An 8,072-nucleotide genomic window follows, 5' to 3' on the forward strand; every position below is an offset into this window, starting at 1 on the left:
CTTTGCCAGGTCTCTGATTTTTCTCTCCCTAATATCAAGCAACAAAATGAACTGCAAAGGCTAGGATATGAAAGCAACGGGTGTCGTTTCTTGGATGTATACAATTTGATGATTAAAATAATTGACACACATTGACAACACAGCTACAGTGAAATTCCAATAAGACTTGAAATGAAAAATAATGTATAATTGAAAGTTACAGGGGTAATCCTACAGGATTTTACTGATATGCAGTCTTACATGAAGCCAACATGTCATGGGAGTGAAGCCTGTAGTGCTGGCATTAAGCCCTAGATCCTATGATAGTCCATTATAATAAACTGTCTATGTGCATGGTCTACTGAAGTGTCCCATCTAAGCAACACTCACAGCTATAGCACAGACCAAAGTATTGAAGACAATGAGGTTACAGGCAGGCATGCTCCTATTGCTGTCTAGGTAGGAGCACGGCACAAGTCTATATCTTAACTAACATGTTTATACAGTGCAATTAGTTCAATTGATAAATGAATAGAGATGAGAGATGATCTGCAATACTACATGTAATACACTTTGGCAATGCATCATTCAGAAAGTGGCATATTTTCTTAATCAACCTTAGAACAGCTGTTTTTCTCACTCTTGCACTATTTTATTGTTTTAAAGTGAGACTGTTGATTTAGCATGAAAACTTACATTTTTCTAAAGAGAGTCAGGTTTTGCCAAATCCAGCAGGAATGGAAATTGAAAACTTTTCATTTATAAATATTCTTCAATGAATATTTCACATGCTTGTTTAGCAGTTCCCTATCTAACCCTGGACTAATGCACCAGAACCAGAATGCAAAGCCATTTGCATCTGTAAAGTGAAAATGATCAATGCCATTTTATTGAGCAAAGTGCAAAAATCAAACTAATGGCAGAAACTGTGAAATGTAAGTGAAGGGGGAGAAAGGGTGATTGTATGGGGTATTTTTATCTTGATACTGTCATTTGAAGTTAGATTTTTGAAAGATCTTTGGCTTGTCACTACTTACTTAATTTTGTGGCACTTTTTCACTATAGCCTATCACAGGCACTGAAAAACTGGAACAAACTTGTGTTTCCTCCATTATTTCTGTTGTAATCATTTTCTATTTGTTTGGCTATTGGCATGTTAGAAGACAAAAGCGGAGCAATCATTTGGAACACCAGAAAGCTTGCATTTCCCGTTCTTGTTTGTCACCCAGGCACTTCGGGAAGCGCCGAATGAATTGCATTATTATTATTTTATAACTAAATAGGGTATTGTCTTTTAACCAAAACAAGCAGTCCTTCCCCAGTACTTGGCGAAATAACCAGACATGTCACGGGCCAAATAAGGGTCAAAGCATTACCTTTTCTTTCAAACAACATTGCCTCGACCCTGTTGTGTTCAGTGTTTTCATTTATTGCTCTTGAAGCTGAAATACATTCCAGATGTGCCTTGCAAGAGCTCCCGCAAGGTCATAGCCAAGTTGAGGTGCTCTGGATGACTCTTGGTGACCTCAAGGTGTCCTATAATAGAGAGGCCCCACTCCCTGCTGCCTTAGTTGAGCTGGGACTGTCATTACAGATAAATTCTAACTTCTCCTTCTGCTGAAAGCTCCTAATTTTTTTTTTTTTTTTTTTTAATATTACAGGCTTCCCTGCCACCACCTGGTTCTTTCCTTAATGAGCATACTGAAACCAAGGTGGTTAAAAAGGGTTCCAGTTCTCTCACATTTCCCAGTCTTACCTCGGTCTCTGAATACTATGGGTAGGGGATGTTTGTACTTGGGTGAAAGGACAGAGCAAACAAGATTTATACAGCTGAGGTACAGTATTTGTGGGGGAGGATGGGAAGGGAGAAGTGACTTCTTTGTAGCTCTACTTCAGGCTTCTTAATGAATAAAAAATGGAATTACTTCAGTGGCAACTCACCAACTCACCAACAAAGCCAATTTCTGTAAAAGGATAGTCCTCTGGTCAAACGGCTTCCTTATAACTGCCCTAAATACAAGCTAATGACTGGTGGGATTTTTCTAAGGTACTGAGTACTTGCAGCTCCCATTGCAGTCAAGAATGGGTTGGGGTGCTTAGCACCTTGGATAATCAAGTAGCAAATTTGTAGTTCTACACACACTTGCAGAAGGATGTTTCAGCCTGGCTACCTGTATGTGTACAGCAGGGTACATGCACAGCTGTTTGCAGGACTGAGGGTTAAACCTTCAACAGTGTCAGTGTGCGATGATGCTTTGGCCACTCCTGGCCCTCTTTCACAGCTGATGCATTGCCCAAGGTGACCCTATGCATGCCAATTTAAGGCGCTTTAGCCAATTTAAGGTGCATTAAGGGCACACGTCTACATATGGGTGCCCTTAATGTGCCTTAAAATGGTGATTTTAGGCTATTTGCACCTAAATTTTATAACTGCAAAACCAGGTGTCAAATTTAGGCATGAATAGCTAAAGTGCATTAATGTAAGTGGAGATGCATTAAGGCACATTAATGCTGTGTATGAACTGACTTGGGACCAACTTTAGTCCATGAGTCTGCACACATGGCGTTAATATGCTTTAATGCGTGCGTGTGTAGACGTGAGCCTAAATTGTCTTAATGCCTGTTAAGCTAATGTGCATTAAATTTAGGTGTGCCTAAATGCATGTGTAGATATGCCCACAGAATCCTGCCGTTGGCTAATGCCATACTTTGTGAGAGGACTTTGTTCCCATGGATTAGGAGCATGTCCACCAAACAGTTGGGGCTGCATCAGAGGGCAGGACAATGATGCGCTAAAATGTACAGATTCCTAATTATCCATCTTATTACACAATATATTTCTATAGTTTTGACTGCAGAGCACCAGTGTCTCTCTGAATGCACAGGAAAAACAAGATCCTAGTGATTGGTTTCCAACCTACAGCTGACCCGTTTTATATTAAGTGAATGCTAGAAAATATTTGCAATAAGCAGATTTAGACTTCTTATATGTGCCGTTTTGTACCAAAGTTCAACCTAGAAATAAAAAACAAACGTTGGGCAAGCAGGGTTCAGTTCTATCGATCTTTGGGACAGGTGACCAAAGTCATACTTAATCTTCCATGGTTAAAGTCTTGAAACCATGACTGAATGCCTTTCTAAAATAACCCTGCATAATAAGAATGATTAAACTGTGATCACTGTGAAACTGGAGGCAAAAGAGGTTATCTTAATAGTCCTTTATTGCTTTAAGATTGGCCCAAAAACATTGTTTCTGAGAGAGGCATTAATCCAATTAGGGAACCAGAAACCAATACCTTGTGACTTGTCTAACCCATCAGAACTAGTCAATGCCGAGCAAACTTCTTGAATGTTGACAGGGGGCCGGTACTGAACAAGGCACAGTATAAATAGTGACTCTACTGGTTGCGACTCATATCTGCTCTGTGGTCCAGGACTAGAGGGAGGAGGTGGCCACAACTGGTGATTAGTGTGATGAGATTGGTGTAATTAACCAGCATGCAATCTGCCACACCCATTGCTGTAGCCCTTTTAATATTCTGTTTTCTATTCTGAAATCACCCTGTCTCTTCCATGCCACCAACATGAATTTTCCTTTTTCTTGAGAACTGCTCCCTTACCCTCTGTTTTTGTATGTTGAATTTTGATATGAAAAATCTAGCTGTGTTGGTTTCTGAACATAAGCTGGAGAAAATGATTCTCAAGAAATTATCAGCAAACTTTACCAACGTAGCAGCCAGCTGTGCACAATAGAGAAGTGGAGAATCTTTCTTGGGATTTTTTTTATGGTTTACTGGACATTATAGACTTGTGGCTATGAACCTCCTGGGTCTTTTCCATCTCTATCTTGTCTACCTCCTGCTAATGCAGGATTGCTCCCTGTAGCATTTCTCTCAAGCCCTCCATCCAGTCTAGTTTGAAATGACCCAAGCAATTTGGAGTGAGGGGCTGCCACAGATTCCTCTGAATGAAAAATAGCTTTGCATCTGTGAAGAGTTTAAAGCTGCACCCCAGCAATGGCAACAAATTGCACTGAGAGAGTGCAGTGGAAGGAAATGCCCTGTAGCTAAGCTTCACTTCAGTGTACAGTATTAGAACATGTGCAACCCATTATGATAAACCTCTTGCTGGAAAATGCCTAACCTATGCACTGTAAAAACCTAATTAGGGGGTTCCTTAGAAAACAAACTTACCAACCAATATCAAGGAATGGGTAATGAGAGGCTGCTTTGTGAAATCCTCCCCTTCATCTTATTCCTTAAGGGTGTCTGTGGCAAGGGCCTGTCTCGTTGTTGCTAAAATCTTTGTATTAATTACAGGCCCCTCCGGCCCAAGAACAATTCATCTAGCCCTTACAAAATTGACTGACTGTAGTTGGGTTTCTCAATACATGCAGCTGTTAATTCCTTAGTCAGGCCTGACCGGTATGACCCTAAGAATAACATTTTCAGCTTAGCACATGAGTTACAACATGCAGAAAACTGATTTTAACAATGGGCTTCAGCTCCCCCAGCCTGAAGGCAGAGAAAAGATGATGAATTTAGCTTGAGAGGGCAGGTAAGATGCTGAAAACTTCTGTAAAGGAGCTTATTTCCTTATCATCATTGGCAATCCCTCACTGTGATTGTGTTATCTTTGGGTCTGAAGATGGCTGATGAGGCCTATCTGGGATCAACAGTGTTATGCCTGTGGTTCTGATGATGGATAGGCTGCAAGCACCCTGGCTGGGCTCCCTCCCCTCCCCCCCACTCGCCTGCCACATCTTGGTTATACTAAAGATAGGAGGATTCAGTGCTGTACTCAACGGACCCCTGAAAGGGAACTCACATTACAGCAGCCACTGACTTGGGGCTCTGCCTCCCCTACACTCTTTCCACTTGCCAACTGTAGAGACAAGAGGGCAGGGAATTGCATGGAGGGGTTCTGGCCCCCCATACCTGCCCCCACAGGGACCGTGCCCCATGGGTATCACGCTGATCCAGCACCTACCAGCCCACTCTCCTACCAGGCTGCACTTGCCTGGTGTTTATTTCCCTTCACTCTCTCTCCAGCACCTCCTCAGTGCCTTTTAAACCCTGCATGGTATTGCATGGGGCTGATGTCATTTCCCAGGCACCATCCAGGCAGAAAGACAATTAGTTTGTAAAGTGATGTGGCTGCGTCTTGTGCTGTGCCAGTCTGTGCTCTCCCTCTCCAACAGGTAAGTTTTCTGGGTCCCTCACCAGTACTGGGCTGCTTTTCACAGGTCCCAGTGGGGTCCTTGGAGGGCTGGGTGGTCCTACCCAGTTCTCGTTGCCATGAACTGATTCTTGCAGCTCAGGCACATGTTTCCATGGGAGAATGGGTGGCTTCTGGGTTCTTGATTCAAACCATGACTCTATTTCTACTGCTCCTGTTTTTCCATTTTTTGTTGTTGTGAGGTTTCAGAGTACTTAGATCTTTGCAGCAGACTCTTCCTCCATTTGGGGTGGTCCTGGGTGATGGTTTCCCACAAGCAGATTTTGATATTGCATTTTTTCAAGTTGGCCTTAAGGATATCCTTGATATTATTTCTCTGTCCTCCTCTTGGGAGTACACTTTGACTGAGATGAGAGAATAAAACTTGCTTCAGGAGTTGGACATCTGGGTGATGTGGCCAATAGGCCTGTGCAAAATGGCTAGTATTCGCTTTGGATTTGGATTTGGATTTGGCCAGTTTTGGGGAACAGTGATTAAATTAGGGGATTCAAATCAGTGTCCCGGTTCATAGTTTCATAGTTTCTAGGGTCGGAAGGGACCTGAGCAGATCATCTAGTCCGACTCAGATCATCTAGTCTGGTTCAGTTCAGCTGAAACAGCCAGGCCAGGCCCATCCCCTGCCTGCTTTCCCAGCCTGGCAATGGCTGCCCCACCCACAGCAGCTCCCAGCACCAGTTAAAAAAAAAAGCCGCAACTCAGCGGGTGCTGCTGGGCAGGGAGGGGGCAATCCCTGCTGCTCCCCACTGCTCCACACTATGCAGGGGGCTCTACATGAGCCCCCTGACCCTCTCCTTGCTCCCCCAGCCCCACCATGGATGCCCTGCCAGGGCCAGCTCTGGCCCTTTAAGGAAAAAAACACAAAATGAAAAAAACCCCAGACTCACTGATCCTGTTGGTGGGGGTGGGGCAATACCCAGTGCCCTGCACCATGTGGGGGGCTGTGCATGAGCCCCCGAAGCCCTGAGGCCACTGCAGGAGCGGTGAATCCTGGGGCTTTGTTTGTTGTTTTTTTCTTAAAGGGCTGGAGCTGGCCCGGGCAGGGCACCAGTGAGAGGGCCAGGGGAGCAGGGGCGGGGGGGCTGGTGCAGAGCTCCTCATGCAGTGGGGATTGTCCCCCCACCTGGCAGCACCTGGTGAGCGCTGGGGCTTTTTATTAAAGTACTGAGTTGGGGGGTCAGGGCAGCTATGGTGGGGAGGGCTGGGGGGCCAGGGGAGCAGGCAGGGGTTACCCATGGTCTTTTCCTCCCTCCCCTAGCCACCCCTCCCATTCCCCTAGTACTTACCAGCTCAGAGTGGCTGCAGCTCCCTGCTGCAGCCACTGGGGACTGCCTGAATCATCAAAGGTCCACAAATCTCTTCCCTGATTCAATTGGTTCCCTGATTCAATTCAGATTTGGAGATTCAGCCACTAAATCGGGCCAAATCTCCTCCAAATTGAATCACCACCCAAAGCTTCGCACAACCCTAGTGGCCAACCCAGTGAATTTGATATTGGATGATCATTGCCTCAGTGCTCATGGTGTTTGCTTGCAAAAGGACACTAATGTTGATGCATGTGTCTATACCGGGGCAGGCAAAGTATTGCCCGCAGGGCAGATCTGGCCCACCAGGCCATTCTAATTGGCTCAAGGAGCCCCTAAAAATTTTAGTAAATTAATATTCATTTGCCCTGGCTCCCTGTCAAAGCTGACTGGAGACAGGGGCAGTAGGACCCTGCAGGCTTGAGCAGCCCAGCCCTGCCCACTCCCAGCTAGTTCCATGCTTTTCTGCCCTCACCCTGCTCCAGCACTGCCACCACCACCACCACCACGTGGCTGTGGCTCCCAGCTGCATCCCTGGACTGCAGAGCATGGGACTGTGCTGGTAGGGGTGTGTATGTGTGTGCATGTGTGTTGGCAGGCACAGAGGCAGAGAGTGTGTGTGTGTATGTGTCTGCAGGCACAGGGGTAGTGTGTGTGTTCGTTCATAGGGTGAGTCCCACACCCACACCCCTCCATATACACCACCTACGCCTACCCCTTGCACTGCTATATGCAGACCCCAGCCACCCTCCCCACATACCCACACACCCATTGCCCCCACAAACCTATATCCACTCCCCACAATATACAAGAATAAGATTTCATTTTAAGCTATTGTGCAGTCATCTCTGTGTACACTACACAAACGCATGTAAATCAGGATGAAAATATTGTTTGAAATCAAATTAATTATGTTGTAGATGATCACTTTTTAGATTATAATTTGGTATTTTTCTAGTTCTGAGATGGAAAAACCCGTTGCTGAAAGGAGTACTTCTGGGAGCAAGGGAAAGGAGTATTTCTGTGGCAAGGTCAGGAGTTCGGGGACGGGACTTCTGGTTACAAGATGGTAACCAGGGGGCGGAGCACCTGTCAAGGGGTAGGGCTACCCATGTGGCCCTTTTACAGCTTGCCAAAACTCAGTAAGAGGCCCTCCATCCAAAATAATTGCCCGCCCCTTGTCTACACACTGGATTTGAAGGATCTTCTGCAGGCAGCATTGATGATACTTCTCCCATGACTTGAGGTGTTTCCTGTACATTGTCCGTATCTCAGCTCTTTAAACTAAGGTGGGGATCATGACTACTTGATAAACCAGGAGCTTGGTTTCAGATCTGATGTCATGATCTTCAAACGCTTGCTTCCTAAGGCGTCCAAAGGCTGCAATTGTGCATTTGAGGCGATGTTGGATTTCTTGGCTGATGTCAGCCTTCTGCAAGAGATGGCTTCTGAAATATGGGGAATATTCAACATTCTCCAGAGTTTCACCATGCTCATTGAAGCTGGGGATTGCTCATTAACAGCTTGCTGGTGGAGAACCTTAGTCTTCTGAAT

Source organism: Crocodylus porosus, unplaced genomic scaffold, assembly GCF_001723895.1.
Source record: "Crocodylus porosus isolate Cpor-Errol unplaced genomic scaffold, CroPor_comp1, whole genome shotgun sequence".
Lineage (NCBI taxonomy): Eukaryota > Metazoa > Chordata > Crocodylia > Crocodylidae > Crocodylus > Crocodylus porosus.